Genomic DNA, 19,930 nt, shown 5'->3' with positions numbered 1-19,930 from the left:
GCATATGGATCCTTTGCATTCAATGCTATTTTTTCATACAATGTTACATTACCAATGGCTGTTACTTGATTAATACTTTTATTAACACAAATGTTTTAACACATTTCCTCTGTTATATCTGAGATAGCTCCATAAGTTGCATTTGCTAAAATGTTTATCAACTTTGTAACATTCCATATTGCCTTAGTGGCACCATACCTGTGAAAAAAATTCAGCTCCTGAAATAACACCATTTCCTACATCCTGCTGTTTTAAAATCTTTCCCTATTTTTTTATCATGAACCTCCCTCTTTTTCTGTTGATTTTTTACCATGTCCTCTGGTAATGTGTGAGTAATTCTCATTATTGGAACTGCATACTCTATGTAACAGAATTTCTCCTTTTTCATCTCTTCCTTAAAAGAAGTGTTATGTGTTAACTCCTGTGCTGTTTTTTATTTTATACTCAAGCTTTTTCACATGACCAGAGTTGGTGTAAAGTAGCAACCCTGACTGTCCCTTTCTTTTGAAAACAGAGTATCCCTTTTTATATTTTCATCAACTGTAATTTTTTTTTTTATGGCTGATTGTTTTACACCTCTATTTTTTATAAGATTCTTTAAACATAAAACTTGTATGTGTAACCTCTACAGGGACTGCATGTAATGGCATTTCCCCTCTGTAAGGAATGTGGCTAAAAACCCAACAATTTGACTTGTTATGTGCCTTTGCAAACAAATTTTGCATGTCCGAAAATATATTGAAATCAGGTATCCTATCATGATGTCCCTGTTCTCATAATCTATATCTGAGTATCTCTCCCCATTTTTTCTTTGCAACTGTTTTATTTGCATTTGCTTTTGTATATACATTTTTTTAGATTGCCTCGTCCTGTCCATAGATTGCTATTATAGAAACAAATTTAAACTTTTCTAAGACTGTTAACAGACTGTTACTGTACTGATACTGTTTGATTGTTATTAACTTACACTGATTTTTATGAACCAACATGGTGTGCTGCTTTTGCTTGGATTTTTATTAGCTGAAAAATGCTGTTTGTCTAAGTTTTTATTAAGTTTTTTAATGACTCTGTACTTTACTACCTGTATGTATACTGTATGTATCCCTGTGCATTTTTCCCAGGATGGCAGTTACACCAGTCTGACTAATAATGTTCTTGCTGTACTAGTTTGTTTATAAGACTGTTTGCTGTTATATTTTATGTAATACATTATTTTGAAAATATGACATTACAGTCACTGTTTTTTACCAATATTGATCCTGTTTGCTGTATTCATAAGCTGCCTTTAGAGACATACTATACCTTTAATGTAGGGGTTGACCCTCTCTTGTTACCATAGAACTTTTTGTCATTTAGGATTTGTCATAGGTACTGCCTTAAATGTTATTCCATTTTCAGACGTAGATGTGGACTTACATATCCAACATTTAATTGCATTGTTTAGTTTAGCATATACCATTTGCATTACTGTAAATGTATTTACTGTATCTGTATTAACTTTAACTTTACACTGTCTGTATCTGTATTAACTTTAACTTTACACTGTATCTGTATTAACTTTACTCTGTGTCTGTATGTCTGTAGGTTATTTCTGTGTTTATTGTAAATCCGTCCTGGCTTATTAAACCAGTAAAGTAATATTTATTTTTCTGTATTTTCCTGCCTCTTTTGTTTAATTAATTTACATTGAGTTTAAAAGATCCCTGTACTTTGCTGAGAACTGATAACGTGTTCCGTTAATTTATTGCTTTAATGCCTATTGCCTGCCATGATCTGGGTTATAGGGAGGATTATCCCCATAGTCTACTGGTCATAATTTACCATTTTTATTATACTGTTAGTGTTTGTAATTACCCTTTTCAGTAAGGCAAGGTGTTTGTCCTTCCTTCTGTTTATTGCTCACCTCCTTTTTCTGTGTACCCAGATGTTTGCAGGTTATTTGCATACACGCTCTTTTCTATTTATGATTTACCTGTTATAAAACAGTGTATTAACTGTCTGTGGCTGCCTCCTGTTTCCATCATGACAAGATTGTTGTACCTGTAACAACTGTGACATCTTTAGGCTTAATTTTTATCTTTAGACTTTAAAGCATTAAGCTGCTTTTTGTAGTCTACAAGCTGTTTTTGTTTATTTCCTATGTGCATCTGCAATACACCGCACTTCTTTTAAACTGCCTAGTACTCTGGCTTTGTCTTTCTCCAGGTGGAGTTTGAGATGTGTAATCTCCGAGTCTGTATCTATCTGTCTGGCAGAAACTGATTTTAAAGCTGCATCTGCATTTTGCAGAATGTCATTAACTGTCTGACGGAATTGCTTCAACATACCATCTTGCCTGACCAAAACATTTAGTTTTTTTTCTGTCATGCTATTTAGACTGTCTGTCTGATCATTTTCAGATAGTTTTTTAATTTTTTAAATGGTGGAAACTGGCATTACCTTGTCTGTGTGTTTAAAACAGTGATGTGAGTCTAGACACTCACCAGTTTCAGCTGCTTGCTTTGCTTTGACATCTGCCAAAGCATTTACTGTAGCCTCTTCTGTATTACATTTTTTATCTGCTTTCATTTTGACAATACAAAACTTTACCTGTAAATCATTTTATAAAATCAAAATGAAAACTCCAGCAAAGCTAGAACTTCCACTGAGTGACCTCCCAAACCTCTTGCATCAGAGTCACATGTGATATATGTAAATGACTCTTATGAACATCAGGTGTTTCAGCTAATTGGCGATTCTAAATGCCAATGACTTGATTTGTCATTTTAATGGACAATTTCAGGCCAATAAAGCCAAACCTCACTAGCTGTGGATATGCATATTTTGGCCTTGTTATCACCTCATCAGCACAGCACAAGCAGAGTATTTGACTAAGCATAAGAAACACAGGGCTGTTATACCCAGCTGATGTCCATTATCATTAAGGTCACTGCAAAAATATCCCAAACAACAAATTAAAGCAATATGTGAGAAGGTCACAGAAAAACCAATCAGTAAAAACAAAATGAAAATTCCAGCAAAGCTAGAACTTCCACTGAGTGACTTTCCAAACCTCTTGTATCAGAGGCACATGGGATATATGCAAATGACACTTATGAACATCAGGTGTTTCAGCTAATTGGCGATTCTGAATGCCCATGACTTGATTTGTCATTTTAATGGACAATTTCAGGCCAATAAAGTCAAATGCCACTAGCTGTGGATATGCATACTTCGGCCTTGTTATGACCTCATCAGCACAGCACAAGCAAAGCAAGGCTGAAATATACATATCCACAGCTAGTGGGGTTTGACGCAAGACAGCTTCTGTGGCATCACTCTGTATCCACCAACGAAGTACTGGAACTGTTGATCTTTTGATGCACTGGAACTGTCAATCTGTTGAACTCATGGAAAATTTAAGGCCTTTATGAAAAATTAACTGTTGGTAACAGATAAAAAAGGTTATGGCCAATGGACTAGGCTCACCACTATAAAATATTATTAGCAGCTGACCAGACAGATACCGTACTACTGAATCCGTTAATATTTATTTGTATTAGTACAAATTCTTGCCAAACAGTTAATACCGTCAGTTATTTCAATTCTATTATAACACAGCTAGACACAAAGTAATGAATGATATACACTCAGTCAAAGACGTCACTAAAGAGTGAAAATACTGTCCAGTTTATATACTCTTTTAAATGTCAACCAATGTTATTTTAATGTCATTGTGACTTGTTCTTCTGGTTTGCATGATTAATTTCTGTGTTATGTCCTTCTTTGGTTATTTTCTTCCTTGCTGTATCTGAAGACTTCACAAAAAGTCTCTCTACATCAACTTGGCATCACTTGAAGTGTCTGTATTTTATTTTATTTATTTCTGCATCTGAAAGCTCACAGAAAGACCCTGTAATGCAAAGTTTCTGTTTGAAATTTTTGAGATGTCAATGTAACTTCTTTTTTGTATAACAGGATGCTATTTACAGTAAGCCCACAGCTGTATGTTATTAATATCTAAACTGAACATTTAAAAGAAATCTTTTTAATAAAAGGTCATCACTTAACTGTTCTTGCAAAGCAAGCCATAGTATTTTGAAAACTGCTGTTTGGCCTTGTATATTTTCTTCACTGCACACACAGTATAATTTTGGGGAAAATCATTTTAATTTATACAATCTCATTCAGGAAATAGGTGATCTCATGTGATATACACTTCACTATTCTCTATAATGCTTTGTAATTCACATTTCCAATGCTTTTCAGCTACGTCTAAATTGAAGTGTTTGCACAATCCCTAGTGCAACAACATTGCCACATTATTGTGTTTATAGTATACAGGCCCACTGCCATGAGTGGATCACACTCAGCAAAAAAGTGTGCAACTGTTTCTAATTCTATTTTGTTTTTACAGAACTTACATTTGTCTGCTTCTCTCAAATGTTCAATGGACTCTGTAAACCAAAGTATATGTAATCCACTATCCTGGGCTGCCATTATCAACCTTTCATCATTTGGTTTCAACTCACCTCTCCCTAATGATTAATGATCAGCATGAGATTGTTTCAGGAGATCTGTATACCTACCACTATATTTATAGCTTCCCCACATTCTTTTCCTTCTCATCTGATCCATCTCCTTATATTCTTTGTTTTTACTTATTTAGTTGGTGTCTGATTTTTGTCTGTTTCTGTTTTGATTTCCATTCCTGCTCAACATCTGAATGCTTCTGCCAAACTAAGCAGAGAGGTCACCTTAGACTTCCTCTCCTCATGTTTTAAAATGTTCACTATGTCTGAATCTGATGAGGTCGGCAGATATGTATGCAGTCCCATGACTGCAGATCTGTATGTGGAATCAGTTATGAGGAAGTCCATACCTCCTTCAAAGCGAGGGATATATAATATTGGTATACACTGATTTTTACATATCATTTGATAAGCATGAAGCATTTTTCTTGTTTTTCTGTCCCTCTGATCTAATACCTTTTGGGGCCAATCAATCACACCAAAACTGTAAATTAGAACATGGAGAGCAAATTGATTTATAGCTTGAACTTTATTCCTAAATGTCAGGGCTGTTTTCAATATTAGTTTTAGTCTTCTGAAGTATTCCTTACTGAGTTTTGTTTGGATTTGATCATGTTTTTTTGCTGATCTTCCATCAGTTCCCAAATATTTATACACTTCTTTCTGCTTAAGTTCCTTTATATTCATTCTTGTCCTAGACTGACATTCTCTTGGTACTGCAACTTTCCTGCTTTAAAGATTGCTTTCGCAAATTTATTGAAATCAAATGTCATTTTTATGTCATCTTTGAAAGTTTTAACCACTAGCAGTTGTGCTTTCAGCTCTCATTTGTGGAGCCATATAATCTTAAATCATCCACAAGAATGTAGATGAGAACGCTTCAATCAATGTATAACCCAAACAAAAGACTAGAAGCCAGTGATTACCTTTTGTTGTATTTAATAAAAAACTCATCCAAAAAGACACAGTCTATATTCCAAAAAAATGGAAAATTGAAGAAATACACCATAAAATCCTTTGCCAACAATCAAATTAGTTTTCTGGAATCCAAATTATAACCAAAGCCTAATCTAATTAAACAGCTTAATGGGTTAAGGGAAAGACAAAACAACAGCAATGACAGAGAATCACCTTGGAATATCCCCACTTTTTTATCCCTAGAATAATAATTTGCCCTTTGTCATGGTTTAATTGCAAAATTGTTTACTGCTGTTTCATGGTCATTGTAATGTAATTGATCAATGTAGGATGTATTTTATACATCTGTAAGCACTCCATGAATGTGGATGCTGTCAAACACTTTTTTTTGTAATCTAACCATGCCATACTTAAATTTTTCCCCTTTTTACAATTCTCCCTTATGACTTTATTTAGCAATAAATTATCTATTCTTCCATATGACTTTCTTTTGTTACCCGTTTGTTCTATTTCCATGATTGAATTTTCTTCTAAATAACTATAAACTCTGTCTGCATCAATTCCAGTATATAGTTTATACATCATCAAAAGACAAGGCATTGGTCTATACATTTTAGGATGGCGTACAAGTACACTCTTAAGGAGGAATATATTTTTTCCTGTTTTTAACCAGGTTGGAGTCTGCTCAGGATATGCATATAAGTAGTTCTCACTTAAGGCTAAATCTGCATGTAAAGATTTTAATACTTTGAGCCAGAAGTCAGGTACTGCATCTGGGTCTGCAGTTTTCCACTTAAGAGTTTTTCTTACTATTATTTCATTTTCTCTGGTCGTTACTTCATCACATTTCATATCCTATACATTTCAACTTCTTACTGTTTCTTTTACTTCTATCAGTTCAGCGTATTTATTATGTTACACAGGGTCTTCCTTGATATTTCTCCAAAATGTGTCTACTTCTTTTTTGGTTGTACTTCTATTCCTTTGCTTTATTTCTCAAGTTTCTATAAAACATTTTGGGTCATCAATGAATTGCTTATTTTGTACTTTTCCATTTTTTTTGCATATCTTCTATGTTTTTCTACATGCGCTTGATATCTTTAGTTTATTGCTTGCAATAGTGTATGATAGATACTGGTCTGTTTGGATACTGTGTGTTACTTTTATTATATCTATCCTTCTAAGTATTTTTGTTGATCTGTTCTCTCTTCTATACTCTTCTAACAGTAACAATTCTTGTCTAATTGCTTTATAGTTTTTTCTATTCTATGCTTCCATTATGGCATTTTATTTTTTCACTTCCATTCCCTTATTGCCCTGCATTTTATTTTTGATAAGAATTTATCTGTTATTTAGCTGCACAGTAATATATCCTATTTGTTTCTGTTATATCACATGAATTTCTGTTAATACTCATGATTACTGTGTTCATCTGTTTTGTCAGACTTCTAACATTTTGGGTCTTATTTACTTTCTGTAATCTATTTCTTTCATTGATATTAATATGTCTATCCAGCTCTATTAAATCAAACAACTCTTCCCTTAGATCATTTTATTCTAAAATGAGGGCACATTCTTTGGTCTCTTTTTCCTGTAGGCATTCTACATACAATTTTACACCATCTTCCTGTGATATATCCTCTTCAGCTGCATCCTGCATCATCTGTTGCTCTTTTATAAGGCAAGTCATTGGCCCATCACTCTACAACATTGACTGCATCAGAGTTGCCTTTACTTCCTGCTCTTTCCCTTGCTGCACAACTCCAGCTGAGCTTTTGTACTGGTTAACTACTGAAGGCTATAGAGCATCTTCATGTGGCAAGTGATTATATGTTTCCTGTTCCGTCCCATTCTCCAGAATCTGGGGACTCATTGTTCCATCATGCTGCGACATTAACTGAGTTAGATTTTCTACACAAAACCCTTCACTTTACAGGTAATCCATATCTTCAATATCTATTTCTTTAACTTCTCCATAACTAATCCTCTTTTCTACCCTCCCCTCTGTTTTCTTATTTATTGTACTGTGAAATTTTCCATATCTAGATGCCTTTGTATGTACAGGTTCATAGGTTCGTAGATGTGTACTAGGCTAATGGCCCTGGAGCCTTTACAGACCTAGCCCATAGGCTTACCCTGGCATTGTGCCACCCAACCTTAGAAAATTCACCCAGTGGATCACTCCAGTGGCTCTACTCAACAGAGACACTGGGAACTATTTCCCATCCACTCATCAAGATTTCTCTTGAAGATGGCCAGTGAGGTGCTCTGCTTGACATGTATGAGACAGAGAATAGTTGGAGTTTTTTGAGTCTGTCCATACAGGACAAGTGTTTAAGGCCTAGGATCCTCTTTGTGAGGTACTTGTGTGACCTCTTCAGTTGTTGCAGGTGTCTAGTGAGGTACATGCCAAATGGGGCATTGTACTCTATGACTGGCCTAATGAGGGAAGAGTACAGGGAGACAATGACCTCTTTCTTCCCAGATGCAAAACCTTTAGTAATGAGATGTGCCAAATAGAAGGACTTTCTGACCACTGTGGCAATGTGGTGGCCAAAAGAGAGGTTGCTATCAACCTATGTTCCCAGATCTCTTATAACGCCTTCTGTGTTCAGTGGACTACCATCAATGTGGTAATTCAAGGGAACCAGGTTTTTCCCAAGGGGGATGACGACACATTTTTATCAGACTTTGCAGTAGGAGACTTGTTAGATTTCTGTAAACCTTCTTATATCACCTCTGAGAAGGGTTTTTTTAACAGTCCTCTCAATATTAATTTGCTTTTCCTCTCCAGGAGAGCTCTGTGGTGCTGCATTTTTATGTATTGATTAGTTTTGCTTTATCCTTTGCATAAATATTGTACCATATCAGATCTTTTTTTTCTTTACCATGTCTGTGATGTCCATGTTTCTTTGTATACCTTTCAAAAATGCCTAGGTTTTGTTCTTTAAAATTTTCCACTTCCTATGTTTCTTCTTTTTCTAAGCAGCCCAAAGTTTCTTTGTCCATGCCATTTATTTCATGGATCTGTTGTATTAATGAACATAAATCTGTATTTGAAGCTTTTACAGTTTTTCTTTTGCATGCATTTTCTTTCCACTATTTTTTCCCTTAATCATTTTGAATATCTTCTATCTGAAAATTCTAGGCATCTTACATAATAGTAAGAATATATAGTTTCTTTCTTATCCTCAGCAGTCCACTCTTATCATCTTTATGGCTCTTCATCTGAGGGTCATGATGAGTGTTAAGGCTCTTTGTATTTGCCCACATCAAAGACAAGGCCTCAAAATCCACTTCAGCTATTCCAGCAACTCCAAACAGTGAATCATACACAGGCTTGATAAAAATGTGCAGCTGAAAGATGAATGCCAAGTATTGGGTAGACTGGAGGTGGTCTAGTGTTGTCATCATATCAAAGTCCCTAAAGGTGTGATTCCACATCTGTGTCTCAAGCTCCCACAAGGTATCAGACAAGGATTTGATATCTTGCAAACAGGTCATAAACTTTGAAGTGTGTGTGGGTACAATCAAAGCCCTCACCTCAACTGCGACTGAAAAGTCCTAATCGGTGAGAGTTAGTTTGAATAGATGAAAACCTTGGCTCTTGTATTTCTAGTCTGCAGCTCAGTAATTCAAGGACCCTTTCTACAATATCAGGGTGAGTTGTCCCATGACTGACTCAATCAAGTTATTAGCAATACAAATACCTTGGAACCACTGCCTATGGGTAGGATCTGGGGGCATACCTAGCGCAGAACTCTAATTGACCTTCTCTATGGGGGACAATAATAAGCTCAAAGTCCTAGTCTGTCTTTCTCTGAAGACCAAAGGACCATGTAAAATGCAGATTTACATCTAGTACAGCTAGCTTTTGAACAGTTCTCCAAATTAAGCCTCTAGTGATGAAACCCTAGCATTTCCCATGGGCCAAATATGGAATTCTGCCACTATTTCTGCAAAAATGGTTTTGAAGAAAGTGATATATGAATGTAAGAACTTTAATCAACACAAGCAAAGTTCAGCATCTACATGTGAAAGCAGCAACAAAAGAATTGGGGGTACGGAGATATAAGTGTGCTTATGTAGCCAACGTGTTACAACACGCCATGTATTTTCTCTAATGTGTTACCATCCATGATTAAGAAAAAAATACCAAAGTCCAATCGGCAAAAATGCTGAACCTAGTTATAGGATTCTTCAAGGAAGTTTATCAATGCAAGATCTACCATTATGATGAAAACATTTTACAGTTATACTGTCTTAATTTAGGGAGGATCGCTAGTAGTAAATCAAAACATGACTAGAATTCCAAGCAGTCAGCATTAAAACCTACCACACCTCCAGAATGAGCTTCTAATGTTTATGGACAGTAGTACAAGTTGCAGCCTGTCATATGTCAAAGTACAAATGTTCCAGAACTCTGGAAAAGGTGTAGATCTTGCAGAAAGAGTGTGAGTAAATATTTTAATCTATTTACTATGAGAAAAGGCAATACTATGGGCCAACCACTTTGATAATGCCTGCTTTCATGAGGAATCAAAAAGATGATCAGATTTTCTGAAAGAATTAGTCCTTTTAGTATAGTGTCTGAAATGTGTGTGAACATATAAAGTGTGTAGGTTGTCCAACATTTATTTTTTTAAACAAGAAACATCTTTATTAAATTATCACATATGGCATAGGCAATCTTACATTTATGTAAATGAAAACAAACTATACCAACACAATTTCATTATACTTTATACATTACAAACCATGTAGACACAACTGTAGTTACAAACATTATACATCACTTATATTCTATCCAGTCATTGTCAGTCAAAAATTACATAGCTTATTCAAATCCTGCCTTCTTTTAAACCTTGTTCCTCCTCTGCATGTATTGGTCCCACAATTCCCATTTTACTATGTAATTTGCTCCTACCATTTTCTAAAGGTCCCAATTCCAGTTGTTTTCTCTCTCTTACTATATTTGCTACTTCTAGTAAAGTTGGGTTAGACTTTGATTTCCATTTTCCAGTAATTATTTTTTTTTGGTAGCCACCATAATTAGACTCAGCAAGGTCTTACTATGTCTAGGCAATTCCAATTATGTATCATATCTCAAAAAAAATTAATTTCCTTAGTTACACCAGTTTGCTCACCCAGTATCTCTGACAGAGCAGTCTGCAGGGAATCTTTAAAGTCTTCCAAGTCATTACACTCCCAGAAAATATGTTCCCAGTTATCTATTTCTTCTCCATCACACCTCCAGCATTTGCTGCCTACCCGAAGAAAAATTCTTTGGAGTCTACTTGGGGTATAAAATACCTATGTAAAAACCTCTAAATAAAGATTGTAAATATTTTAGACTTTATTGCATATTTGGAAGACATACGTATAATTCCCCATTCTTTCTTTATGAACTTCTTATCCAGTCTCTGTTCCCAATCCTTTCTAACCTCTTCTGATTGATTCTTGTAGTTATCATGCAATGTTTTACATGCTCTACTAATTATTTCTTTCTTAACGGCAGCTTCTGTTCCAGATTCTACTAAAAACTCCAAAAGTGATGGTCTTTCATTTGGGAACCCCCTATTTCTTTCTCTTTGTCTATATTCTGATATCAAACCTTGAGAGGAAATGCAATTGCTAAACTGCAATCTAAATAAATTCTTGGCATCTGCCCATTCTATTACCTTTACCTCCTAGTTATTTGCTCCCAATACTTGGTTCCTTTGCCAGTTTTCTCCAATAAATTCCAGCCCCTCTTGCTCATTGTCTGTATCCCTAATTGTAGTCATCCTTATCGGCAGAATCTCCTTTCTCTATTCCCATGTTGGCTTAGTTCTTAGAATACGTTCTATACATTCTGCTACTTTATGAATGTGATATTCTGTATGATTATTATTTTCCTTAATGGTCTGCATCCAAAATCCCAGTCTCTCCTTGTTTCTTGAGACCCCCCCCCCATTTCATCATCATCCCTTTCTACTTTGAATTATAGTTTTTTTTTTTCTTGTGCTTTGTGTAGGAGATTTAACTGTGTTGCGCTGAAATGCCCCTTCCAATTAGGTAATCCCAATCTGCCTTGTTCTATTGAAAGAATTAGATTATCCCACTTGACTCTTGTCATCTTCCTCTCCCAGATAAACTCCTTCAGCACTTTACTAATTGCTATCCACAACTTCTCCTCTGACTGATAAAAAATATGTCTGACCTGTGTATAAGACTAAAGTGACTAAAAACATTTTAACTGCTTCTATCAATATCCATATGAGGGCTTCCATTTTCTCAGTTTTTGTATTATCTTTTTAGTCTCTTCCCACATGTCCTTAGCTGCCACATCTGAATCCTTTTTAATCCATACTCCTAAATACTTCAATTTATCATGTTCCCATAAATATGGATATTGCTGAACCAATTTGTGTGTGAGTACATAATTTACCACTACTGCCTTTATTTTAGCTTCATTCATTTTGTATCCCAAAAAGATTTGAAACTGTCTCAAAATGTTCCACAACACTGCAATACCCCTTTCTGGTTTTGTCAGGTGTAAAATAATATAATCTGCAAACACAGTCAGCTTTTCTTGACTACCATACCATTTACATTATTGAGTTTCTGAGTCACTTATTTTCTTTGCCAATGGTTTTAAATATAATGCAAATAAAAAAGGGGGAGAGGACACCCCTGTTTGATTCCTCTGCTAAAGCAGAAATTATCAGAGAGGACCCCAGCCACTTTAATTTTTCCTCTAATCCGTCACATATCCTCCTAATGAACCTTATATAATTTTATCAAGGAATGCAAATGCTTCCATCGTCCTGCTCATAATGTCCCAGCTTACGCTGTCAAATGCTTTCTCTGCATCGAAATCCACCAACAACAGTGGTATTTTCTTACATTCTGCTTCCCTCTTGATCATCAATGTTCTGTTAATGTTGTCAATTAGTTGCCACCCCTCCACAAAACCACACAGATCCATATCTATCAGTTTTGGCATCACATTTGCCATTCTTTTAGCCATTATAGACATAAACACTTTATAATCATGATTTAGTATTGAAATGGGCCCGTATTAAGCTGGGTCTGATGAGTCTTTACCCCTTTTACATATTATATCTACCACCTTTTTCTTCCAGGATGTCAGTATTTCTTCTCCTCTTATAATACTGTTAAATAAAACCTTCCATATATTTATCAGTTTGTTTTCCTCCTAGCTTCCAGTATAAGACTGTTAAATAAAATCTTCCAGATCTTTATCATTTTTTCCCTCCTAACTTCCAAACTTCCACAGGAATGCCATCTGTTCCTGGGGACTTTCCTGTAGATTTGTTATTCATCACTCTTTTTATCTCATCTCCTTATATCCCATTAGTAATTGAGCCTCATCTACCTCTAACCTTGGCATATTTAATTCTTCTCTAGAAATGTTGACTTGTACCTTTTCTTGATTTCCATATTTCTCAGCTTTATAGACTTTCACAGAACTTCTGAAATATTTCTAATACTTCTACAGAATCCCTTGTTATCTTCTTTGTTATAGTCACCCTAAGCTTGGTGACACCCCTTTCCACTTTCTGTTGCCTGAGTTGTTGTGCTAAAAGATTTTGTGCTCTAGAGTTATTATCAAAAAACAGTTGCTTCACAGCAATCTTTCTAAACTCATGCATAATATCAAGGCAATCCCTTATTTTCTGTTTACCGTTCTGCAGTTGCTCCTCTTCTTTTTCTGTGGGATTCCAATATTTTGCAATACTTTAACATTTGTCAGTCCCTCTAAATAATTCTTGTTCTTAACCATATCTACCTTTCTTTTAATCCCACCTTATTTTTAAACTCCACTTTAATTTTATCCCACTACCTAGGTATATTTTCAGAAGAAGTTTCTATTTTCCCTAATAGCTCCTGAATAATTTCCACTATCCATTCTTTAAATTTCTCTCTTTTCAACAGATAGGTGAGAAAGTGTCAGTGACTCATTTTTATTTCATTACCCTGAGTTTTTATTTTAGGTATTATTGGCACATGCTCTGAGATAGTTATCGGGTACATATCAAGACATTCAATTAAATCCACATGTTCCTATGAAATGTAAATTGGTCTAGCCTATCCCAGTTTTTGTATCTTGGGGAATCATATGTAAATTCACTCCAAACTCCTAGTACTGAATTCACACCTTCCATGCCAAATATTTTCATAAATTTCTCAAGTCTACCCTCCTTTGTTATACTTTTCCCTCAGACACATCTTCACTGCTGAAAATCAAATTCCAGTCCCCACCAGTAAGAAATATTGCTTGCTAAAAGATGATTATTTTTCCCAGAATTTTTTTAAGCTCCATCATAGCAGTTTTTGGTGGACTATAAATACATGTCACTGTAATCCTCCTCCCTTGCCAGTGGCCCCTTAGTACTACAAATCTACCATTATTATCATTTTTATCCTCTTCTATCACTATTGAAGCTCCTCTTACAATTAATATAAGTACTTCTCTTTTCCTTTACTCCAGGTATTCCACTGAATAACCATCATGAAAACCTTTCTTTATCAAATTCACATGTTCAGTTCTTTCAAAGTGCATCTCCTGTAGCATAGCTATTTGCATTCTACATTTTTTAATTATAGTTCACTACTATTTATTTTTTATATTTATCTGTGAGAAAATTGAAGTTCAAAGACATTACAGAAAGTATCATTCCCTTAAAAATGTATTATTCCCACCCTTTATGTATAACACCTTCTTATTTAAATGTCTAGTTCCAGCGTTTGTGTTACATGCATATACTATTTGGCAGGTTAATCTTTTTTACAATTGTTTCTTGTCAACTCCATTTGAGCCTATGACACATCTTACAGGGCTTTTTGTTTTATTGAAAGCCCTCAAACAAAAATACAAACACACCCCTAATACCCCCAAAACCCATTAACTTAATAACACACAAAACTATATACATCTTCAAATATTGAAGTTTTACCCTCCTAACAGGAACAAATGTTCTAAACTGACAACCACATACACTCAGACTTGAGATAACCTAGAACAAAGGTTATGCATGCTAAGACGCATAGCATGGTACAGCCTGTAAAAAAGAAGAGCTGGAAACAGCACACCAAAACCGCACTTTATTGATGTTAAAAACAGTTTAAAATCCACGAAAATAGTCGACAATAGTAATCCACATGGTACAGCCTGTGCTTCTACTAAATGCTGTATGGCTTTCTCTTATCTTTATTGCTCTCTCAGTTAGGAAATCACATGAATGCTTTCATAAACATTTTTCTCCAAGCCATTTCTCTTTATCAGATTGTTTTCTAGAGACATGAGAGTCAGACACAACTGCTAATCATACATTTGTTTACTAGAAAAAAGCCTTATAATATTATTTTTCATTTATTGTGTTCTCTTAAAACTTGTTACTAGATTAAGCTAGTGGTTTTAACCCAGTCATTCCCCTATGCAAGAATGAGAAAAAGCACACTATTTTTACTTTTGTCAAGCTCTTTTAACTAGATTTTTTTACATTGCAGTGCCCAAATTTCGTAAAATTGAGGAGAAAGAGAGAAGAAGGGAGAAAGAAAAAAAGAAAAATCAGGAGCACCTATTTATTTTAGTATCCCTATTACACTTACAAATAACTAGGAAAACTTTACTTTATAGCATGCAAAGAAAATCATGCACTATTAAAATAGTACCGCTAAGAAAAAAAATTGCACTTACAGTTAACTTTCTTCCTCCTCTTCTTCCCCACTCCTGAGTACATTTCCAAACATTAATGACACAAGGTAGGGCATATGCTTTAGAGTCCCCTACAAGCGTTCCACTCCTGCCATGTTCCACAGATAAATTTATTGGTTTGTAATCCCACATATATCAATTTCCAAGTTACTGATTTTATTCTCCAAACATTAATAATATGAAGTAGGGCATATGCTTTAGAGTCTCCTACAAGTTTAAGAAAGTCCAATATTTCTAGATTTTCTTGTTCTAGTGGTGTTCATCTCCTATCACAAATCCTGTGTCTGCTTCATTTCCAACATACTCTTGATTCTTCTAGTTGAATATTATGCTTTTTCCTTCTCTCAAGCATTTTCTGTTGAAATGTTGGTTAAGGTTTCACTGTCACAATCTCTCTGTATTCTTTAATAACAGAAGAACAAGAAGCAGAATCTCCTTCTGTTTCACACCTCACTTTTTGTTGGACAAACTTTTGTATTTCTTCCTTAGCATGTACTTCATCAAAAATGATTTTGTACCTCCAGGGAAAATAATTAGAAAATAGCTGCATACCACAATTTGAAAGGCATGTCTGCTTCTTGACATTCCCTGAATAATGGAGTACATTTAGTCCTCTTCTGCTTGGTATACAATGAGTAGTCATTCTCCACAAACACTCTGCTGTCTCCCACTTTTAGTACTTTGTTCTTCTGCCACACTTTTGTCAGAATCAACTCCTTCTGCTGGTAAGATTGCATCTTTACTATTAAAGATCTAGGTTGCTTTCTAATAGCCAGGTTTGATGCATACATATGATGTGCCCTTTCAATTAACAATTCCTATTGTGGAATACCAGTCCAGCTGCTTAGCTGTGTTTTCATGAAATCAATACAGTTTGTTCTTTCCAGCTTCTCTGGTACAGCAGACAAATCTCAGGTTTTCCCTATGTGCTGTGTCCTCTAATTTTATTTATTTATTTTATTTCATTTTATTATACATTTGATAACTGGGAACGTCCGTCTGGAAAAGCACTACTTTTTCAGCAGAGGCCCGGGAAGAAAAGTTTCACATTTATGGTCAGCATTAGTACAGACATTATCATAGAATACATTATGAAATTGTTGCAATTTTATACAAATAAAACAAGTACATTTATGAAAATAGTTATTTGAGACAAGATGTGAGGGTATACAATGTAGATTTTAAAAGCATGAATAGTAAATCAGCAGTATAGAAAGATTACACTTATATGTAGTATACACTACCTTTGTTGGTTAACATTACTGAAGGGACTACTTGATTATTATTTGTCCTTGGGTCATTATGTCACTTGTTCTCTTATTGTGGAACAAGGACACATCCATTTGTTAGTGAGGTGGGCTGTAAGTAAGTTTTTAAACTCAGTTATGGAGGTTTTATGTGTTAGACTAGTGGGTAGGGAATTCCATACTTTTGCTATATAGGAGGAGTATAGGGATTCTCCTGCAGAGTTTGAGGCTTTTTGGACTTCTAATAGTTGTTTGTTATTGGAGAGTAAAACTCTTTTACCAGTGTATGGTTTGAGTAGACTATTTAGGGCTTGCATTTTATCAGGATTATGTAGTTGGTTATACAGCAGGAGATGCGGAAATACAAGCCATTATAATTGTTTTAGAGCTGTGCAATGATGTGACCTATAGGGTAAACTAGTGGCAAACCTGGAAATTTTGTTGTAGCATACTTCTAATTTAATGCTGTCTGTTTTTCTTAGATTAGTGAGAACAGAAGAGGCATATGTGAGAGTGGAGAGTAAGTGTGTCCTAGAAATGGTTTCTTTAGCTGTATTTGTCAGAAAGGGTTGGTTCCTATATACGGCCCTGAGTTCATTGTGAACTTTTTTATGGTTTGGGCAATGTGGATGTCAAATGTCAGGTTACTGTCAATTTCTATACCCAGCAGCTTGGTATGACTAACAGGTGACATAGTGGTATTATTTTTCAATAGTATGTTGAAAGGGGTGGATGAAGGCTTATATTTAGTGGGGTTAAATAGTAGTAATTTTGTTTTACTGGAGTTTAGGATTAGTTGCTGTTCAGATAGTCAGGATTAAACCGATGTATGATTGTGTGAGTGTGTGTAATTCTGGGCTGGAAGAGGCATTACATAGAAGTGTGGAATCACCTGCATATTGTATTACTGTAGCATGGGGTGTAGAGGTATGGAGGTTGTTAGTAAAGATAGTGAAAAGTAGTGGCCCAAGGATGGAGCCTTGGGGCACCCATAGTGTCACTGGGAGTAATGGGGAGATGTCAGAGTGCCATTGAACTGCCTGTTGTCATCCTGAGAGATAGCTTTGGAACCAAGCAATTGTGGTTTAGGTTTAGGTAGTGATAGGTTTAGGCTAGAGAGGACATTGATAAGTTTATCATGTGAAACTGTATCAAATGTCTTTGAAAGGTCTAAAAAGAGGGCTGATACAACCTTACCATTGTTTCTATGTGTATTTAGTGTTTCTGTGAATGATAAGAGAGCAATGGTGGTACTGTGGGAAGGATGGAAACCGTGTTGTGTTTTAGTAAGTAGGTTATGGGTAGTGAGGTAGTCCATAATTTGCCTATGAATACATCTTTCCAGAATTTTACAGAGATGAGAATTTTATTAGTTTTTAAATATCAATTTTTGTGCAGTCTCATATTCAGCCACCCTTTTCTTCATTTCAACCTCTGAGTTTTGCAGTTTTATCATCATATCTGAATATTTATTTAAAGCTTCTTCCATTTTTTCAGGCCTTTTATTATTTGAGTTGGTATATTTCATCAGTGTTTCATGTATTTTAGTCAGGTCTGTGTGCAGTTGCTGTATACTTTTCTCTAGGTTTCTGGGAGACACATCTGGAGCTTGCAAAGCGTTTTGCTGAACAGCTGCAGTTTTTTTCCCAGTCAGTGTTTTGTCATCACTTTTGTAGCTGATTTTCTTCAGGTCATCTGTATTTCTTTTTTCCTGGCATCCAGGCAGTGCAGTTACTAGCCAGTTGCTGAAATTTACCCAGAACTCTAGGTCCACTGGCTTTTCTCTACTAAGTTTCTGTTTTCACACTATGAGAGCTAGAATTAAGCTGTTACTCAATGTGCAGCCATCTTGGAAATCTCCATCCAACATTCTGATTTGGAGGGCAAAGCAGTAACAGTTACAATGACCATTTCAGGGGAATCAGCAGATGTCACCTTTAGCATAAAGAAAATGATTATTTTTTAGTTACACCTTTTCATTATAAAAGACTGCACAATGAAGCTTGCAGATTAGAAGTAACTGTTGCTAAGAAATGACTTCCATGAAGGTTACTTAAGTCCACTGATTTTTAACACCTTTATTGAATTACCACTTGTGACACAGGCAAAATTACATTAATATAAAAGTAATCAAACCATATTAACACATTCACATTTACAAACATTATAGATCACATTATTGTTCTATACCATATAATCAATGCAACATTACATACTGTGACAAAGGGGGATACTGTCAGCACAGCTATCTGAAATTTTGTAAATAATTTTATGTTATTTGTGAATATCAACATGACTGATATAAGATACTTGTGTTACAAATGTATTAGAACTGTATGTCATGTGTATATCAAACTGCTGCTACAGAAGTGTGTGTTGAAAAGGTTTTTGCAAAGTGCTTGTGCTTAAAATGTAACCACAGTGTGCCCTACTGGAATAGAACAGAAATGTACATGCACTACTGTAACTGTTTAAATCTATATATTTTAACAGTGGAAACTGGAATACAGGAGGTTAACTTCAGAAAAATAGCTGAAATTAAATTACTTTATGGCTATACAATAACAGATGGTATTTTTCAGTTTTCAATGAGCTAGAGACACACAGTCTGTGCTAAAAAGATTTCTGTAGTGTCCTTAGGGTGAAATAATTACTAGTCTTGAAATGTGGAGGAATGTAATTGTTTTATAACTTCCAGCACCTGCCAAAGGTCTGAGGTCTATGTATTTTTACAGGTAGATGCTAAATACTACCAGCTTCCAGCAATGGGGGTTTCATCTGGGATAGAGGCAGATGACAAGAAATTATGTCATTCTGCATGCTATCCCAGCAGTAATATTTGAGATATTAATTTGAAAAGTCTCTTAGAGAGACAGAGCATTCTGTATTCTGCCTTGGACTTAACAAGAACCATTCACCACATCATCTGCCTTGCTCTATAAGTAATTTCTAGGTTATAGTAATTCTCTTACATACAGTCAGGAATATAGAAAAACTTAGTTTAGATATTTTTCTTTACTTATTTGAGACTATCCTGCAATGTTATTTAAATATTTCCTGTGGTTTTGAACTCTAATGTCACTGTGAATATATGCTGAGTATTTCCTTGTTCTTTTTCATTATTCATTATCAAATATATTTAAGCCTGTCATTGTGGCTGATCTGTGTAGAGATATTCAAGTTTTGAGAGTACTTGCTTATTTATTTGGTGACATGGTGGATGGCAGGAAGAGTCTGAGGGGAATCTGGTAACTGATCTTCTCAGTGAGGCTCGGACTGACACCTCAGTGGAAGAGGTAGCAATGTCCCAGCAGCTATCCCATACCAGGTTTGAGAAATCCTAGTAGTGTGTTACAGGAGTTTGGGGGCATGTTCATATGGAAACCAGGGTGCACCCACCTGGTGCAGCACCATGTGCATACAGGACCTCAAGGGCCTATTATGCAGGCCTCTTATAGGGTGCCTGAGAGAGTCCAGCAGACTCAGAGGGAGGAGATACAGGAAATGTTGTAACTAGGAGTAATCTAGGA

The sequence above is a fragment of the Protopterus annectens genome, chromosome 11.part0, assembly GCF_019279795.1.
Source record: "Protopterus annectens isolate FY-2018-M chromosome 11.part0, PAN1.0, whole genome shotgun sequence".
NCBI lineage: Eukaryota > Metazoa > Chordata > Ceratodontiformes > Protopteridae > Protopterus > Protopterus annectens.
The sequence above is the reverse complement of the archived record's forward strand: the minus strand, read 5'-3'. Positions refer to the sequence as shown.